Source organism: Prionailurus viverrinus, chromosome E3 (genome assembly GCF_022837055.1).
Source record: "Prionailurus viverrinus isolate Anna chromosome E3, UM_Priviv_1.0, whole genome shotgun sequence".
Classification (NCBI taxonomy): Eukaryota; Metazoa; Chordata; class Mammalia; order Carnivora; family Felidae; genus Prionailurus; species Prionailurus viverrinus.
This window is the reverse complement of record NC_062576.1, coordinates 10,079,574-10,100,320: the sequence shown is the minus strand read 5'-3', so window position 1 is coordinate 10,100,320 and position 20,747 is coordinate 10,079,574. Positions and strand designations below refer to the sequence as shown.

The 20,747-nt window shown below is 40.2% G+C and overlaps 1 protein-coding gene across 4 annotated transcripts in view; it reads right to left on the bottom strand.

The window, feature by feature from the left end:
- Positions 1-20,747, bottom strand: part of POM121C (POM121 transmembrane nucleoporin C) — a 53,673-nt gene that overhangs the window by 28,217 nt on the left and 4,709 nt on the right. For 2 of the 4 annotated variants that reach the window (XM_047837502.1, XM_047837501.1), the window contains exon 2: positions 18,369-18,505. The exons of the other annotated variants lie outside the window; for them this stretch is intronic. The gene's annotated coding sequence lies outside the window, so the exon portion shown is untranslated. The remainder of the gene's footprint in view (positions 1-18,368; positions 18,506-20,747) is intronic. 4 annotated transcript variants of the gene reach the window in all.

Genomic DNA, 20,747 nt, shown 5'->3' with positions numbered 1-20,747 from the left:
ACTGTGCAGTTCCACTTCTGGGTACAAAGACAGCCATTGCAGCATCATTTGCGTTACCGGCAATCTGAACAACCCTAAATGTCTAATGCCTACCAACCCAAGAACAGATGGACAGTGTATAATTCATATCATAAAATACTATAAAGGCCGCTGAAAAATTAACCACCTTTCTAGCCATAATTAAGTGATTCCAGGCCAGTCCTCCCACCATAAACAACTATAAAAATGGACAAAATTTATGAGGCAACTACTGTCAGACAGAGAACAACAGAAAGCTCAAGACTGATCCCTGAGAGGACGCTCCTGAGTGAGCCTTGAAAATCACCTAGTTCCTCTACTTGGGGACAATTGCCCAAGTTCAGTGCAGACAGCTAGAGTAGGGCTGAGGAGGCAAAAATCAGACTTCAGGATTGCTCAAATTGCTGGAAACCACTGGGCAGAGCAAGAGAAAGGAGGATGTCATGCAGACAGGGAGTTCCAGAAGTCTTTGTGGGAGTTCCCCAAAAATCTGTGGCTGAAGGCTGGAGTGATGGTTAATTTTATGTCTCAACTTGACTGGGGCTCAGTGTGCCCAGATATTTGGTTAAAGATTATTTTTGGGATGCCTGTGAGAGTATTTCTGGATGAGATTAACATTTGAATTGGTATACTAAGTAAAGAAGATTCCCCTTCCACAGGGGAATTGGTTGGTAAGCCTCAACCAATCTGTTGAAGACCTGCATAGAACAAAAGGCCTGGGTAAGAATTCTTTCTGCCTGGCTTTGAGCTGGAACGTCTGTCTTCTCTCCCCTACTTTCAGACTTGAACTTGGAACTCACTATCAGTTCTTCTGCTTCTTAGGCCTTTGGCCTTGGACTGAAACTATGCCCTTGGCTCTCCTGGGTCCCCCCAGCTTGTTGACTATAGATCTTGGGACTTCTCAGCCAATTCCTAATAATACTGTGTGTGTGTGTGTGTGTGTGTGTGTGTGTGTGTGTGTATCCATCCTATTGGCTCTGTTTCTCTGGAGAACCCTGAATAATATAGTTGGGCTGTATATGCACAGAGAGACCACCTGAGGATTACCAGAAAGCAAAGCACTAAATGGGTTAAGATTATAACAGAAATACTAGACTTAGAGCAATCCTGGGGTAAGAGCATTGCCAGGGGAGTTCTGGCCCTACCAAAATGGAGAGATCTCATAAATGCATTTTTAACATCCTTAGCATCCAGCTGAAACAGCAGAAAGGCTACAACTTGAGGTAAGGACCACAGTCTAGAGTAAGACCTACTCTAGATCTGCCTTAATAAATTCTAAAATCAAACCATGACAAGATCCACAAGCAATGAGTTTGGAGGTTGAGTCTCACCAAGTTAGTGGGGCCGTATCTGTAAAAACAAAACAAAAAACCAAGTGTAAACAAGTATAAGGTCATTAGCCAGTAATTACACTACCTGCCAAAACAAGAATCCATATATCTCATGGAGAGATAAGAGACTCCAGAGTATTGTTGACAGCATACAATATTCAATGAAAAGCCATTGAGACACACAAAGAAACAAAACAATGAGATCCATAGTCAAGAAAGAAAAAAAGCAGTATATAGAAATGAACCCAAGATGGTCTAAATGTTAGATTTAGCCAACCAAGATCTTCAAGTAACTATTATAAATACACCCAAAGAATTAAAGGAAAGTATGGTCTTAATGAGTAAACAGATAAGGAATCGGCAGAGAAATGGAAATTATAAGGAAGAAACTAACAAATACTAAAACTAAGCAATAATTGAAATTTTTTACCAGATAAGCTTAACATCAGATTGGAGACAGCAAAATGAAGTCAGTGGACTTAAAGACAGATCAGTAGAACTGATCTCATAATGAAGAGACCTTCCAGGACCTATGAAACAATATCAAATAGTCTACATATGTTGTGTAACTGGACTGTAACAAGGAAAAATGAGACTGGGGCAGGAGGAAATATTTAAAAGATAATGTCTGAATTTACCAAATGTGATGAAAATTGTAACATAAAGATCCATGAAGTTGAACAAACTACAAAGCAACTGGGGCGCCTGGGTGGCACAGTCGGTTAAGAGTCCGACTTCAGCCAGGTCACGATCTCGTGGTCCGTGAGTTCGAGCCCCGCATCGGGCTCTGGGCTGATGGCTCACAGCCTGGAGCCTGTTTCCGATTCTGTGTCTCCCTCTCTCTCTGCCCCTCCCCCGTTCATGCTGTGTCTCTCTCTGTCCCAAAAATAAATAAACGTTGAAAAAAAAAATTAAAAAAAAACACAAAAAAAACCAAAGCAACTAAGAGAATAACACAGCTTCCCATCAGAAACAAGGTAGGCTAGAAGATGACTAAGTTTCTTTTAAATACTAGGGGTGTATTAGGAAGGTGCTGCCGCAGTGATGGGAAATAATCAGCCTTATTCTGAGTACTGCTCTGGACCTACCTTATAAATCATTAAAGCAAAACCTAAAAGGATCAAACTATTTTCAAGGATCTTAACTGCATCCCAAAACGAAGTTTAAGAAATGTACAGGGATAAAAAAATGACCAGTACTCAACATGATAAAATTCACAGTGTCTAGCATCCAAACAAAGATTATCAGGAATATAAACAAGCAGGAAAACACGACTCACCAAGAGAAGAGTCATCAATCAGAACTGACCCAGAACTGACACACATGTTAAAATTATCAGAGGACAATGAAAGTTGTTTTAACTGTATTTCATATGTTCAAAAAGATAACTACAGATATGGAAAAATGTAAGAAATAATGGCCTCAAACTTCCCAGACATAATGAAAAATATACATCCACACATCTGAAGCTCAACCTCAAGTACAAGAAACAAAGAGAACTATAACAAGTCACATGGTAATGTCACATCATAACCAAATTGTTCAAAACCAGTGCCACAGGTAAGACCCTAAAGACAGCTAGAGATAGAACACATGTTACTTACAGAGGAACAAAGATAAAGATAATAACCAAATTTCTCGTTGGAAACAATGCAAGAGAGAAGACAGGAGAGTAACAACATCAAAGTACTAAGAGAAAAAACTAAATCTAGAGTGATATATATACCTGGTGAAAATATCTTTAAAAAAATTTTTTTTTTCAACATTTATTTATTTTTGGGAGAGAGACAGAGCATGAACGGGGGAGGGACAGAGAGAGAGGGAGACACAGAATCAGAAACAGGCTCCAGGCTCTGAGCCATCAGCCCAGAGCCTGACGCAGGGCTCGAACTCACGGACCGTGGATCGTGACCTGGCTGAAGTCGGACGCTTAACCGACTGCGCCACCCAGGCGCCCCAGAAAATATCTTTTTTTTAAAGAGGTCTTCAGACATACAAAACTAACAGTATAATTTAGTGTCAGTGTCAAACTAACAGTATAAGAAATGTTATAAACAGTAAAACAATATAAACAAGTGAAAACAGTATAAGAGATGTGCTTCAGGGAGAAGGAAAATAATTCCAGATGGAAACCTGGATCTACACAAAGGAATGAAGAGCACTGGAAATGGTAACTACATAGGTAGATATTTATGACTCCCCCCCCCCCTTATTTAAATCTCTTTAAGAAATAATTGAGTGACATAAGCAAAATGGCAGAGTAGACAGCTTCAAGCTCCCAGCCTCCAACAGAAACATCAAAAGCAAACAAATGAAAACAAAACAGAACACAAAACTAGCAGTAACTGTTAGAACCAACTTTATCAGCACTCTGGAAAACAATCAAAGGTTTACATCAATGAAACAAATGCTGAATCAAAAAAACTGCAATTAAAAATTTTTTTTTTCAACGTTTATTTATTTTTGGGACAGAGAGAGACAGAGCATGAACGGGGGAGGGGCAGAGAGAGAGGGAGACACAGAATCGGAAACAGGCTCCAGGCTCTGAGCCATCAGCCCAGAGCCTGACGCGGGGCTCAAACTCCCGGACCGCGAGATCGTGACCTGGCTGAAGTCGGACGCTTAACCGACTGCGCCACCCAGGCGCCCCAAAAACTGCAATGTTAAAGTGGTGGAAATCTTTGTAATGTTTTTACTTGCCCTTCTCCCACCTACTCCCCATCTTGGCAGTAATCTTCAAGACAGAAACCTGCATTCCTAGTGTGGGGACCTGGTTCCTGGTTCCACAAAGCACAGCAGACCTTATTTGCAAATTACTATGTATATCTGCTCTATATGGGGGCTACCTGAGGGAATGATGCAGGAACTCATCTCTATTTTGCCAAACTTGGAACTCATTCAGGCTGGAAAAACAGCGGGCACTGCTTGAAAACATTGCAAAGGAAACAAGCAACCACAGATGCATGGGGGCAAAAGGTTACAGTTGAGACACACAATGAACCACTGTTATGGACTGAATTTTGTTCCCCCCAAATTTATATGCTGTACCCCAATCCTCAATGTGACTCTATTTGGAGACAGGTTCCTTAAAGAGGTAATTAAATTTCATTGAGGTCATATGGGTGGAGCCCTAATCCAGCATGACCAGTGTCCTTATAAGAAAAGGTAGAGAGTAAACAGATAAGGAATCGGTCTTTGTACACAGACCATGTAAGAACAGAGCCAGAAGACAGACAACTGCAACCAAGAGGATTCAGGAGAAGCCAGCCCTACCAACACATTGATCTTGGACTTTCAGCATCCAAGAACTGTGTAAAAATTAATTTCTATTGTTTAAGCCATCCAGTCTGTGGTATTTTGTTATGGCAATCCCCTAACAGACTAATACAGACTGACTAAAGTTTGGGAGGGAAATTGTGGGAGTTTCTATGGGAAATCAGGGCATTCATAACCACCCATGTATAACAGAGGATTTAGAAGGCCACATGCATGCCCAAGGCAAGATGCATGCTCAGAATGTATCTGACAAGACTGAAGTTTTCACTTTGGCCTGATCCTAGATCAGTGTAGGCCTGGACAAGTGTTGAAGAAAAGCTGCAGCATGGAGGCAATCCACAAAGACTAGAAGTGGGTTTTTTTTCCCGTCCATATTTAGCTTCTGGTATTCAAGGAAATCTCTGTCAAAACATTAGCTGGATACAAGTCAACATGACAGACTTCAGCAATCACACATGACAATGATACAGTTTGCAAAAATAGTTTGGAAAAGACACTAAATAAGAGGACTATTACAACCTTCAGTGATTTAACAGTGATTTAATTTTTACAAACCCCAGCAAACAGCAAGGCAGGGGGAGATCAGATTTCCAGAGTTACTATATCATTTTATACAAATGTCCAGGTTTCGATGACAATCACAAGTCATGCAAAGGAACAGGACAGTGTGGTCCACTCAAGGTAACAAAAATAAACTGGCACAAATTGGCCCTGAGAATTTCCAGACCTTGGACTTAACAAAGACTTTATTTTATTTTATTTTTAAAAAATTTTTTTTTCAACGTTTATTTATTTTTGGGACAGAGAGAGACAGAGCATGAACGGGGGAGGGGCAGAGAGAGAGGGAGACAGAATCGGAAACAGGCTCCAGGCTCCGAGCCATCAGCCCAGAGCCTGACGCGGGGCTCGAACTCACGGAGTGTGAGATCGTGACCTGGCTGAAGTCGGACGCTTAACCGACTGCACCACCCAGGCGCCCCAACAAAGACTTTAAAAGAACAGTGTTAAATCTGCTCAAGAACTACAGGAAACTATGGGCAAAGAGCTAAAGGAAATCAGGGAAATGCTGTTTAAGCAAAATGAGAATACTAATAAAGAGATAACTTACAAAACGGAACCAAAAAAATTCTGGAGCTAAAAGTCCATTAACTGAAATAAAACATTGATTAGATGGTTTCAAGAGCAGATGTGAGCAGGCAGAAGAATCACTAAACTTGACTGAAATTATCCAGTTCGAGAAGCAGAAAGAAAAAAGATTGAGAAAAAAATAAACAGAGACTAAGAGACCTGTGGGACAAAAACAAGAAGACGAACACATGCATTATGGGAGTCTCAAAGAAAAGAGAGAGAAAGGCAGAAAGACTATTTGAAGAAGTAATAGTGAAAACCTTCCAAATTTGGTGAAAGATATTAGTCAGCAGATCCAAGAAGTCAACAAACTCCAAATAAAATGAGCTCAAAAAGATGCACGCCAATATACATTATAATCAAACTGTATAAAGACAAAGAGTCTTCAAGTGGTCATGATCGGGTTGGCAGACAAGAAAGAGGGCTTCCCCCTTCTATGGAAAGGGGGTACCCTCCTCCACGTGATTCCTACAGCAGTTCAAGCCACGGAGCACCAAGAGGTGGTGGCCGTGAAGGAAGCCGATCTGATAGAGGGGGAGGCAGAAGCAGGTATTAAAAGCAAACACAACTTTGGACCAAAATCCCCGTTCAAAGAAACAAACAAAACAGTGGAACCTTTTCTGTCATAACTACCCAAGGACTACTAAAAGGAAAAATTGTGTTACCTTTCTTAAATTTCCTGTTAAGTTCCCCTTCCATAATTTTTATGTTCTTGTGAGGGAAAAAAGTAAAATCTGTTAATCTTATTTGACTTTATGACATTGCTTTCAGTAAGCAAATGTTAAATGTGTTTAAGACTTGACTTGTGTACTAGTGTTGTAATTTTCCAAGTAAAAGTGTCCCTAAAGGTCACTTCCTATATCTTGATTTTTCCCAGTAAATGAGGCAAGCAATTCTAGGACCTTCCACAAACATCTAGCCATCTAAAATGGAGAGGTGGAATTCTGCCTATACAAACAAGCTAGCTATTAGAGGGTGGTCGGGATATGCTACTCTTAGGATTTCAGAGTGTCTTCAAACTGAAATCTCCATGTTCTCAGTATGTAAAACCTGAGATCAGATGTTTTTATGTAAGGAAAGTGCTATTCACCCAGTAAATCCAAAAAAGCAAATGGATAATGCTGGCCATATTTTGCCTTTCTGACATTTCCTTGGGAATCTACAAGAACCTCCCCTTTCCCCTCCCCCAATAAGACCATTTAAGTGTGTGTTAAGCAACTACAGAATACCAAGTAAAAAGTTTGGCCAAAACAAACCATGAAGCTGCAAAAAAAAAAAAAAAAAAAAGACAGAGTCTTGAAAGCAGCAAGACAGAAGTGACTTGTCAAGTACAAGAGATCCTCAGTAAGATTACCAGCTGACTTACCACCTGAAACCAGAAGGCAGAGAGATGGTACATTGAAAGATATCTGCACTCCCATGTTTGCTACAGCATTATTTACAACAACCAAGATGTAGAAACAACCTAAGTGCCCATCAGTGGAAGGATGGATAAAAGAGACGTGGTATATGCATGCAAGGGGATACTATTTACCATCAGAAAAGGAAATCCTGCCACTTGAGACAACATGGATACACCCTTAGGACATTATGCTAAGTGAGATAAGTCAGAGAAAGACAAATACTATATGATATTACTTATATGTGGAATCCAAAAAATCCAAACTCCTAGAAACAGAGTAGAATGGTGATTACTAGACGCCGGAGGGTGGAGGAATCAAGGAGATGTTATTTTAAGCGCACAAACTTGCAACCAAGAGAAAAATGACTTCTGGAGATCTAACACACAACACAGTGGTTATAGTCGACAATACTGTATTATAAACTTCAAAGACTAGTACTTAATTGTTCTCAACCCAAAAGTGTTAATTATGTGACATGACAGAAGTCTTAGCTAAAGCTATGGTGGTAATCTTATTGCAATATACAAATACATCAAATCAACACACTGTTCACCTTAAACTTACACAGTGTTCTATGTTTACACCTCAAATTTTTTTTAAGTGGTAACAAATGCACTTGTCAACCAAGAATTTTATATCCAGGAAAAAGTTCCTTCAAAAATTAAAAAGAAATTAACTTATTCATAGTTACAAAAACTGTGGAAATTTGATAACGCTAAAACCCCCATTTAACAAAAAATGCTAAAGTAAGTCCTTTTGATGGAAATGAAAGGATATGAGTAACTTAAAGCTGTATGAAAAAACAAAGATCTCTAACTAAATGGGCATATACAAAAACCTTATTGTATTTTGGTTTGTAGTTCCATGTTTTATTTCTTACATGAAAGACAAATGCATAAAAAGTAATTGTAAATCTGTGTTATTGGCCACACCATATATAGTGATGTAATTTGTGACAACAATAATGGGTGGCAGAGCTGTATAGAAGCAGAATTTTTGTGTGCTTAAGTTGTTATCAATTCAAACTAGACTGTTATACATTTAAGATGATGAATGTAATTCCATGGTGACCACAAAGAAAATATTTTTAAAATACCTGCAAAAAGAAATGAGAGGGAATCAAAGTGGTTCACTATAAAAGAAAGTAACTAAATACAAAAGAAGGCAGTAATGAGAAAAAATGAAGAACAAAAAAAAAAAAGTATAACACATACAGGAAACAAATAGGAAAAAGGAAAAGAAAGCCTTCCTTATGAGTCACTGCTTTAAATATAAATAAAAAATCTCAGTCAAAAGGCAGTTTGGCAGAATGGAGAAAAAACATGATCCAACTAGGTGCTGTCTTCAAAAGACTCACATTAGATGCAAAGACACAAATAGGTTGAGAATCAAAGATTGGAAAGGAAAGATATTTCATGCTAACAGTAACCAAGAGAGACCTGGGAGTTGCAACCACACTAATTCCACACAAAAAAGACTAAGAAACGATTATAAGACAAAGAGACCTTATCTACTGATAAAAGGACCAATTTTATCAAGAAGATACAATAATTATAAACATACATGCAACAAAAACATAGTGCCTTGAATTATATGATGCAAAAAATTGAAGGAATTGAAGGAAGAAATAGACCGTTCTACAGTAACAGTCAATGTACTATTTTCAATGGATAGACTATCTACACAGAAGCTCAACAGGGAAATAGAGCACCTGAACAATACTATAAAACTACAGTGTACCCAACAACAGCAGAATACATATCCTTCTTAAATACACATGGAATATTTTCCAGGATATGGCATAAGTTAGACTACAAACTAAGTCTCCATAAATTTTAAAAGATTTTAATACAATGTATCTTCTCTGACCACAAAGGAACACAGGTAGAAATCAATAACAGAAGGAAAATTGAAAAAATGCACAAGTTGGTGGAAATTAAACTCTTAAACAATTAACACTCTTGAACAATGGGTCAAAGAAGAAATCACAAGGGAAATTTAAAAAGACAAATTCAAATGAAAAGATAACATAATTAAATCTTTGGGATGCTGTGAGGGTAGTGTTCATAAGGAAATGTATAGTTGTAAATGCCTACATTTTATGGGGCGCCTGGGTGGCGCAGTCGGTTAAGCGTCTGACTTCAGCCAGGTCACGATCTCGCGGTCTGTGAGTTCGAGCCCCGCGTCAGGCTCTGGGCTGATGGCTCAGAGCCTGGAGCCTGCTTCTGATTCTGTGTCTCCCTCTCTCTCTGCCCCTCCCCCGTTCATGCTCTCTCTCTCTCTCTCTCTCTCTCTGTCCCAAAAATAAATAAAAGTTGAAAAAAAAAATTTTAAATCAGGGAAGATTTCAAATCAATAACCTAACTTTATACTATGGGGAACTAGAAAAAAAAAAGCAAACTATGCGCAAAGCTATCAGAAGGAAATAATGATGATTAGAACGGAGATTAATGTACAGAATAGAAAACAACAGACAATCAATAAAAACCAAAAAGTTGGTTCTTTGGAAATATCAACAAAATGTGCAAACCTATAGACAGGCTGACAAAAAAAGAAGACACAAATAACTAAAATCGGAAATGAAAGTGGGAACACTACCAACCTTATGGAAATGAAAAAGGATTATAAGAGAATACTATGAATAACTGTACACCAACAAATGAGATAGTCTAAATGAAATGGACAAATTCCTAGTAATATGCAAATTATCTAAACTGACTAAAGATGCAGCAGAAATCTCAATAGACCTAAAATAAGTAAAAAGACTGAATCAATAACCAAAAACCTCCCAACAAATAAAGACAAGAACCAGATGGCTTCACTGGTGAATTCTACCAGATACTTAAAGAACTACCAATGGGGTGCCTAGGTGGCTCAGTCGGTTAGGCGTCCTACTCTTGATTTTATCTCAGGTCATGATCTCATGGTTCATGAGCTTGAGCCCTTCATTGGGTTCCACGCTGACAGTGTGGAGACTGCTTCGGATTTTCTCTCTACCTCTCTCTGTGCCCTTCTCCTGCGTGCATTCTGTCTCTCAAAATACAATAAACTTTTTAAAAAAATTACCACCAACTATTCTCAAATTCTTCCAAAAAACAGAAGACGAGGAACACTTTGCGAGTCATTCTAGAGGGCAGATACCAAAACCAGGTAAAGACATCACAGGAAAACTATAGACCAGTATCTTTTATGAAGATAGATGCTACCATATGTGTTAACTAACTAGAATTTAAATAAAAACTTGGGAAAAAAAAAGAGATGCCAAACTCCTGAACAAAATACCAGCAAACCAAATCTGGCATATAAGAAGTATTATATATCATGACCAAGTAGGATTTATCCTAAGGATGTATGGCTGGTTCAATATATGAAAATCAGTGTAATACACCACATTCATAGAATAAAGGAAAAACACACACTCATCTCCACTAATGTAGAAAAGGCATTCGACAAAATCCAACATCTTGTCATGATAAAGCAGAAATAGAAAATTCTTCAAGGTGACAAAAGGTATTTATGAAAACTTTACATTTAATAGCATATTCAGTGGTGAAAGACTGAAAGCATCCATAAAATAAACAACAAGGATGCAGCCTTTAGCCACTGCTATTCAACAATGAACTGGAAGTTCTAACCAGAGATACTAGACTAGAAAAAGAAATAAGACACCCACATTCCAAAGGAAGAAATAACACCATCTCTATTTGTAGATGGCACAATCCTATACAGAAAATCCCAAAGAATTCACAAAAGAGTCACTAGAGCTAATAAAATCAACAAAGTTGTAGAATATAAGATCTCACAAAAATCAATTGTGTTAAATTTTGTTTGTATACATCAGCAATAAATAATCAAAAAAAAAAAAAACCCGGGGAAATAATTCCATTTACAGTAAAATCTAAGATACTAAAATACCTAGGAATAAATTTTACCAAAGATTTGCATACTGAAAACTAAAAAATATTGCTGAAAGAAATTAAAGAAGACCTAAACTAATAGAAAGACACCCCTATTGATTGGAACACTTATTGTTAAGATGGCAATCCTACCCAAAGCAATCTACAGATTCAATGCAATCCCTATCCAAATTTCAGTAGCTTTTTTTTTTTTTTTTTTTTTTTTTTTTTTTTGCAGAAATAGAGTCAATCCTCAAATTCCTAAGGAACTGCAAGGATTCCAAATATGCAAAACAATACTGAAAAGAAATCAATTCTAAATATGAAAGCTAAAACCATAAAATTTCTAAAAGAAAACAAAGGGGTAAATTCTTCATGACACTGGCTTTTATACCAAAAGCATTACAACAAAAGAAGAACTAAACTGGGCTTCAACAAGATAAACAAACAAACAAACAAAAAACCCTGTGCATCAAAGAGGATTATCAAGAATGTGCAAAGCCAGTCCACAGAATGGGAGAAAATATTTGCAGATCAGGTACTTGATCAGAGTTTAACATCCAGAATATACAGCAAATCTCTGCAAGTCAACAACAACAAAAGGAATAGTGCAATTAAAAAATAAGCAAAGGACTCATACAGATATTTCTCCAAAGATGCACAAATGGCCAACAAGGACATGAAATCAGTACCATTAGTCATAAGGGAAATGTAAATGAAAACACAATGAGATACCATTTCACACCTACTAAGATGACTATAATAATAATAATAATAATAATAATAATAATAAAAGGAAAGTAAGTGTTGGTGAGGATATAAAGAAATTAGAACCCTCAAATACTGCTGTGGAAGACAGTTTGGCAGTTCCTCAAAACATACAAAACAGAACTGCCATATATCCCAGTAATCTCACTTCTGGGTGTATGTCCAAAGGAAATGAAATCATGACCTTGAAGAGAGCTGTTTCTGCATGTTCATTCCCTGCAGCATTCTTTAGAATAACCAAGCCATGGAAATAACCCAAGTGTCCATCTACAGGTGACTGCATAAAGACAATGTGGTGTGGACAGGGAAGGAAATATTATTCAGCCATGAAAAGAAAGGAAATCCTGCTTTTAGTGACAACATGGCTAGATCTTGAGGGAATTATGCTAAGTGAAATAAGTCAGAGACAGTTATATGTGGAATCTAAAAAAATCAAACTCATAGAGAGACACCTGGGTGGCTCAGTTGGTTGAGCGTCTGACTCTTGATTTTCAGCTCAGGTCAAGAGCTCATACTTCATGGGCTCGAGCCCCGCACTGGGCTCTGTGATGACAATACAGAGCTTGCTTGAGATTCTTTCCCTGCCTCTCCCCTGCCTGCACTCTCTCTCTCAAAATAAATAAATAAACATAGAAAAATAAATATTAAAAAATCAAACTCCCAGAGAATAGAATGGTCATTGCCAGGGCCCGGAAGGTGAGGAAAATGGGGAGATGTTGGTCAGAGCTTTCAGCCGTAAGATGAACAAGTTCTGGTGATCTAGTGTATATTATGATGACTATAATTAACAATACTGTATTGTATACTTGAAATTTGTTAAGACATATTATCACCACACATACACACAAATGGTAATTATGTGAGGGAATGGAGGTATTAACTAACTTTATCGTAATCATTTTACAATATATACATGTTTCAAATCATCAATTTGTACACCTTCAACTTTGTCAATATGTCAATGATATCTCAATAAATCTTGGAAAAACAATAACAATGTATTGAGGGGCTTGTATCATGAGTAATAGTAAAATACATAATAACAATAGCACAAGGGGCCATAAAGGTAGGGATGAAAGTATAATATTAAAAAGTTTTTAAGATGGGGAGACAGGGGAAAAAAGGTTTTTAAGCCATATATATGATGTGCCCACCTATTACTTGTAGGCTCTGATGAGTTAAAGATGAATACTAAAACCTTTAAAGTATCACTAAAGTAGCAAAACAAAGAATTAAGCTAACAAGTCAACAAAGGAGACAATGGAATAACACAAAGTACTGGATTAATCCAAAAGAATGCAGAACTGAGAGGGAAACAGGAACAAAGAGCAAATCCCAGACAGCAAGAGGATAAAAGCAAACCTAAAATGTCAATAATTACATTAAAGTTAATGGTGGAAGCACTCCAATTAAAAGGCAGAGGATCCAGTCAGTAAAAAGCAATGGACAAAATTCAACACCCATTTATGATGAAGTAAAAATATTTCCCAGTGGGCTAGGGAAAAAAAGGAACTTCCTCAACCTAATAAAGGACATGTTAGAAAGCCTACAGCGAATGAGCTGTACACTTAATTAAGCCTACACTTAATGAGGAAAGACTGGGACAAGTTAAGGATGTCCACTCTCATCAGTTCTATTCAACATTACCAGGGCAATCAAGGCAAGAAAAAGAACGCAATGACATGCAAATTGGACAGGAAGAAGCAAAGGTGTACCTTATTTGCAGAGAAAATGATTTGTGTTCAAAGAAAATCCTACCCGATCTACAAAAGGACTGCTAGAGCTAATGAGTGAACTGAGCAAAAGTACATGAAAAGTGTCAATATATAAAAATCAATTTTAGCAATAATTAAAATTTTATACTTAAAAATACAATACCAATTATAATAGCATAGAAACTTGAAAAACAGCAATGAATTTAACAAAATATGTACAAGACCTCTATACTAAAACATCACACAAATCTGCAAAGTGTTTTTGAGAGAAATTTAAGAAGATCTAAATAAATGGAGAGATATATGTTCATGTGTTAGAAGATACAGTATTGCTAAGATAGCCACTATCTTCATGTTGAACTATCGATTTGGTGCAATACCAATGAAAATCCCAGTAGGTTTTTTTTCTTGTAAAAATGGACTGATTATTTATTTTTGAGAAAGCGAGAGGCAGAGTGCAAGCGGGGGAGGTGCAGAGAGAGAGGGAGACACAGAATCCGAAGCAGGCTCCAGGCTCTGAGCTGTCAGCACAGAGCCCAAGACGGGGCTCAAACTCACGAAACATGAGATCCTGACCTCAGCCAAAGACGCTTAACTGAGCCACCCAGGCGCCCCATGGACTAACTGATTTTAAATATATATGGAGGGGCCCCTTGGTGGCTTGGTCGGTTAAGCGTCCGACTTCGGCTCAGATCATGATCTCACGTTTCATGGGTTCGAGCTCCATGTTGGGCTCTGTGCTGACAGCTCAGAGCCTGGAGCCTGCTTTGGATTCAGTGTCACCCTCTCTCTGCCCCTTCCCCTCTCACACTCTGTCTCTCTCTGTCTTTCGAAAAATGAATGAATAAAAATTAAAAAAATAAATAAAATAAAATATATATGGATATGCAAAAGAACCCAGGATAGCCAAATCAATTTTGACAAAAGAAATAACAATAACAAAGTTGGAGGACTTGCACTACCTGACTTCAAGACTATAGTAAAAGTCATAGCAATCAAGGCAGTATGTTATTGGCATAAACACAGACAAATCGATTACTGGAACAGAATAGAGAATCCAGGAAAAAGACTAATATATATGTAGTCAACTGGTGTTCAATATAGGCACCATTGTAATTCAAAGGGGAAGATGCTAGGACATTGGACCTATTAGTTATGTATTACTGCATAGCTTCCCACCATTTACTGGCTTAAATCAACAAACATTTCTTATCTTACAGTTTCTGTGAGTCAGGAATTTGAGAGTGGCTTAGCTAGGTGGTTCTGGCTCAGAATCTTCCAGGAGGTGGGCGTCAAGACATCAGTGAGGGCTGCAGTCATATGGAGGCTCAACTAGTGCTGTAGAATTTGCTTTCAAGACAGCTCACTCACTTAGCATTTAGAGAAGGCCTCAGTTCCTTGCCAGCCATTGGCAGAAGGCCTAGTTCTTCACCATGTGGACCTCTCCATAATGACATCTGGCTTCCCACAGGGTGAATCATCAAGGAGAGAGAGCAAGGGGGAAGCCAAAATGCCTTTTATGCCTTAATCTTGGGTCACATAACATCATTTCTATCACATTCTACTCATTAAGATCAAGTCATTAAGTACAGTCCACACCTAAGAGAAGAGAATGGGGTTCTATCTTTTGAAGACAGGAGTATCATAGAATTTGTAAACATATTATAAAATGCCCACACAAGATACCCATATGGGAAAAATTAATCTCAACCCCTACCTCACACCATACACAAAAATTAATTGAAAATGGATCAGAGAGGGGCACTTGGATGCCTCAGTTGGTAGAGCATATGACTCTTGATCTTGGGGTCATGAGTTCGAGCCCCACATGGATGTAGAAATTAGTTAAAAATGGATCAGAAAATTTAACAAAAGGTAAAACTATAAAACATATAGAAGGAAACATAGGAGATAATCTTTGTGACCTTGGGAGAGGCCAAGATTTCTTAGTGTGCAAAAAGCACTTCCCATTGAAAATAATTCAGTGTTGTACACATAGTATATGGATCAATGTCAAAAACAATGGTAAGTGGAAAAGCAAAGTGGCATAACGATGCATGCAAAGTTAAAGGATGCTAAACAATAATATACCTAATATGAATACCTACATATATATTAAGAACGTAACTGCATGCATGGGAAGAAAACACAAAACTTCAACATTATGTTCACTTCCGGACAGGAAGAGAAAGAAGAGAATGGCATCCAGTTGGCCTACGCAAAGGAATTTCGATTGTACCTATAATGTATTGTTATTTTTCAAGATTTGAAACATGGAAAAATATGAACATTTGGTACATCTGGGTGATAGATGAATGAGGTATTCATTATATTGTCCTCTGTACATTTCTGAGATTTGAAATACTTCATACTAAAAAAAACATTTTTAAAGGATCTAGCGGATTTGGCAATGGGAGTTACTGGTGAACCCAACTAGAAACATCCCCATTTTTATTATTTATACTATCATTTATATTGGGATTAGAAAACTATGGCCTGCAAGCAGGCCACCTGTTTCTGTAAATAAAATTTCACTAAAACAGAGACACGCTCATTAGGTTATGTATTGTCTATGGCTGCTTTCCTACCACAACAGCAGAGTTGAGTAGGACAGAGACCATATGGCCTCTACGCCCAAAATATTAACTACCTGGCCCTGATTTCTATCATCTACAGTGCTTGGTTTAATGTCTTAAACACAGGAGGCTCTTGAGAAATGTGCTGGCATTCATAAACAGTGCACGTTGTTTAGTCTGTTCAGGAAATCTTAGTGGAGCTCCTACTAAATGCCAGATAATGTCGTAGGCCCCGATTATCGTCAGCAAGACAGAACTGGCCCCTACACTCTAATTTCTTTGTTCCGAGATCCAGGTTGCCTGGGAGTGGAATATAGTAGGATTTTACGACTTCCCTACTTACAGTAGGATTGCGCTACTTCCCACTAGAGGGCAGGCTGAAGCTTTTCCATAATGGCTGTTAACCCCACAGTCTATACTACCTGTGACCAGCCCTGAAGGACAAAATACCACATAACCTAAGGTTCGTATCTATTCTCTCAAGACAGTCATTGACAAAATTATGAAATAGGTCAAGTCTGTCTCTGGAACTCCTAGCCTCCTATCTCTTCACCTTTTCTCCCCTTGTCCCTGCAGTGGTGATGTGAACCTTTACAGGCACCACCTGTCAAGTAAAAAAAAAAAAACCAGGTGGCAGAAACAATCAAGTACGTCTCACACCAATAGATCAGTCAGGGTGGGGAGGGAGAGGAGATGCCTGGGGAGGGAGGGACTAACACGTTAAGCACAGAACCACAGGCCAGAAGCTACCCTGGAAGCAGAAACACATGTGTGCCTGCTTGCACATACAGACACCAACGTGTCTACCCACATCAAAAGAAGAAACACATAGCTCCTATTCATTAATTCATTATTTATTGTGCACCCGCCACCTTCTTTGTGCCACACAAGATACAGCAATGACCACTACAGACACAGTACCGGCCCTCAAGGAGCATACATTAAACCAAAAGAAATGCACCGAAAAGTACAGAAGTAGAAAAGAAAAGGATTGCTTCAGTTACTAATAGCGTAAGAAACCAACAGAATACGTAGTGGTTATAAAACACTCATTTTATGATCCTCAGGGATTCTGTGATTCCAGGGGACTGGCTTGTTTCTGCTCTACCATGTCTGGGAACTCAGCTAGGAAGACTCAAAGGCTAGGGGTGGCTGACGGTAGGGGGCTGGAATCATCTAGAGGTATCACAGCTCACATACTAGAGGCTGGTGCCGGCCATCAGCTGGGACCTCTGCTGAACCGTGGGCCGTTACAGCTACATGCTTCTTCTGCCTGTTGTCTCTCCCTACTGGTTAGTTTGAGCTTCCTCAGAGTGCGGCAGCTTGGCCGTACTCCTGGTGAGCACTCCTGGCGAGAAAGGTAGACGTGCATGGCATTTTGATGATCTAGCCTGAGAAGTACCACGCATCACTTCTGTCCTCCTGTATTTGGTCAAGGCAATCTCAAAGATGTGCACAGGTTCTAGGGGAAGAGACGTACTGCCACCATCATGTGACGGGAGCAGCAGTAAGGTTATATGGTAAGAAGAGCAGGCGGGGTGCTGTATCTTGTGTGGCACAAAGTAATATCTGTATCCTGGGGCAGAATACAATCTGCCCCAGGCTGTCGTGACAGCATAGGGTGGGCAGTCGGGGCACAACTTAGCCGAAGAGGTCAGCCAGCAAAGGCCTCAGTGAGGAAGTCTTGTCCTAGGCAGAGGGGGTCAGGGGCTAAGAGGAGCCTGGGGAAGAGTTTCAGGTGGAGGAATGTGAGAGGCTGCAGTCCAAAGAGAGGCTGTGATGAAAGCAGAGGCAGGAAAAAGTGGTGCAGAAGGAAGATACACAGGGGAGATTCCGAGGCCTCTGGGCCAGGCCCTCTGTGCTGCCCCCCGATATTAGCAGCAGCCTCCAGGCAGCAGTGTCCTAGGAAAAGAGAAGCTCGAGAGGACAGCAGCAGACCGGTGACAGTGCGGGGAAAGCTGCCCGGTTTAGCTGCCATCCCACCCCAGAGGCCCCCACATGGAAGATAAAATGGAATCTGGCCAAGTTGTATCCAGACAAAGCAATGGAAATCTGGAGAAACGGCTCTGCCTCTAACAGATGCTCGAGGCAGCTAAAAATGGAGACCGCACAGGTGTATCAGCAGCCCAGTGGCTACGGGGAGATCCAGCACGTCTGCAGTAAAATCTCAAGTTGCTATCACTTAGGCATCTGCTACCCCGTACTCCTTGCCTTCATCCTCCATTCAGATCAGTGACTCAGTGGGTCTTTTTCTCACCTTCTACTTGGGACTGAATGCGTGTACGGCTGCTGGTCTTGTCTGCAGAGTCAGATCCGTGAAGTTTGTCTTTCAAATGGTTACTGTGTATCACTGTGCAAGTATTAATACTTTCCATCAGGCAAAATTATAAATATCTGTATGCAAATGATAAGAGATAAAACCAGAATCATAACCTCGTAAATTAGGTTAGAGTCTGTCTCGTGTGCCTCTCTAAGCGTACAATTTCAATCCACCTGAAGACATGACACAGATTATGTGGACACTAAACTACCTGCCACAATGATGTCTGCTTCTGCATGAAATGCCTTTACTCACATGGGGAAAACCTACTTATGTTCTAAGATTCAACCTGAGCATCACCACCTCTGTGAACCCTTCCTCAACCTGAAACATATGGCCACGCTTGCCCTGGGGTCCCCGTTCTATCTAGTACAGACTAATTTCATTGCATTTATTTTTTTAACGTTTAGTTTTGAGAGACACAGAGAGACAGGGTGTGAGCGGGGGAGGGGCAGAGAGAGAGGGAGACACAGAAACTGAAGCCGGCTCCGGGCTCCAGGTCAGGCTCTAAGCTATCAGCACAGAGCCTGACACAGGGCTCAAACTCATGAACCGTGAGATCGTGACCGGAGTGCAAGTCGGATGCCTAATCAACTGAACCACCCAGGCACCCCTCACTGCATTTATTTACTTTATTGTGCACATTCACATATATACTATTTGTCCGTCTTTGGCTGCACAACATCGTGAGCGCTCAATAAATGTCTGCAGACGGTTGGAGGAGTGAAAATTTCATCTTCAAACTGAAGCTAACAAGAATCCGACTCCCCTACTTCAGTGGGAGAGCACAGACACTTTGGGTTGTCTTTTACTTGAAGCGGAGACTATGCCAAAATGGAAGGGTGTAACAGCCACCGACCACCATGTAATGACTGCTTCCCCCAGGCCAGCTGCTGTTCTAAGTGCTTGACACGTATTATCCACCTGTTCCTCCTGCCGGTCCTACTACTGCGAGTCCAGCAAAGGGTGACAAGGCTGAGGCTGGTCACGGGGAGAACAGGGCCCAAATGGATGGACGAAATGAGGGGAGAGATCTGGAGAGGTCCCATGGGCCAGGGTCCAAAGGCAGAGGGGCTGGAGAGTGGAGTTCTGCACACTGTGGACTGGGGTCGGGTTTTCACTGCCTGCCGCAGCACAGGGCCACGAGACGTCACCCCCACACAACATGGATAGGAATTTTCATCACACGGCAGCAAATGTATCACTGCTAAAATGAGGAGTAACACTCTAAAACTTATAAAGAAAACAATTAAAAACGCCTGATGTTGTTCCTGGCCCCGCAGAAGGAGTAAGGACATTCCATCACATTCCTTTTGCTAATTACAACCGAAACTCCTGTTTAAAATACATGAGGCAACTATCAAAAAACCTCTTGAAAGGTGGAAAAAAGAAGGCCGACTGGCTAGGGACTTGAGAGGAGACCCAGTGGTGAGTTCCCTGGGTGGTCTGTCTCTTTTGCCTTCTCTGTCTCTTGGCTCTGGTGACAGAGCAGTCTGCAACCAGAATACGCCAACAGGCCCTGGCCCCACCCCCGCAACCCCAAACACAAAAGTGTCAAGAAAAGCCCACTCTCTCCAGCCAAACGACCAGGAAGAGGGTAGTTCTGCAGGACGGTACCCTTTTGACTACAGCCACCCTACTCCAGGCAAACACTGGGAAAGAATCCATGCCTTTCCCCTCCCATCAGGTACTGCAGAGACTGTGGGATGAAGCCCTGTAGACCAGGCCCACTTTGCACCAACAAAGCAGAGGTAGAGCCTCTCCCCTCCCCACCAGGCACTGAGGAGACTGGGGAGGAGCCCCATCATCCACCACCTGCACTAACTGAATAATACTAAAAAAGCTGGCACCCCCTCCCCTCTCAAGTAGACGGCGAGGATCTAGAAAAAGGGATTCTTTAAATATGGGTATGAAGTAATGGGCATGCCTCCCTAAGCAGCCCATGTGTGAAACCCACCAGCATCAACACAGCAAAAGCTCTGAAGCTCTGAGAACTGAACTACAATGTGGAATACTCTGAGGGTTCAAACCGGCCCCTGAGTAGCACACTAGTGGGGCAGGCCAAAACAGCTCTGCAAAGGTTCTGAAAAACAAAGTTACCTTCAAACCAGAGGCTACATAGAGGGACCAGAATGTGCATTTTGAATATAAACATACTGACTAACTGCTAACATAGAAGATTTACATAGGAACTAGAGCCTCAAAACAGAAGATTCAAAACGCCCAGGATAAAATACAAAATTACCTACTCCTCATACTAAGAACCAGGAAAAACAACTCAAATGAGAAAAGAAAACCAACAGATGCCAACATTAA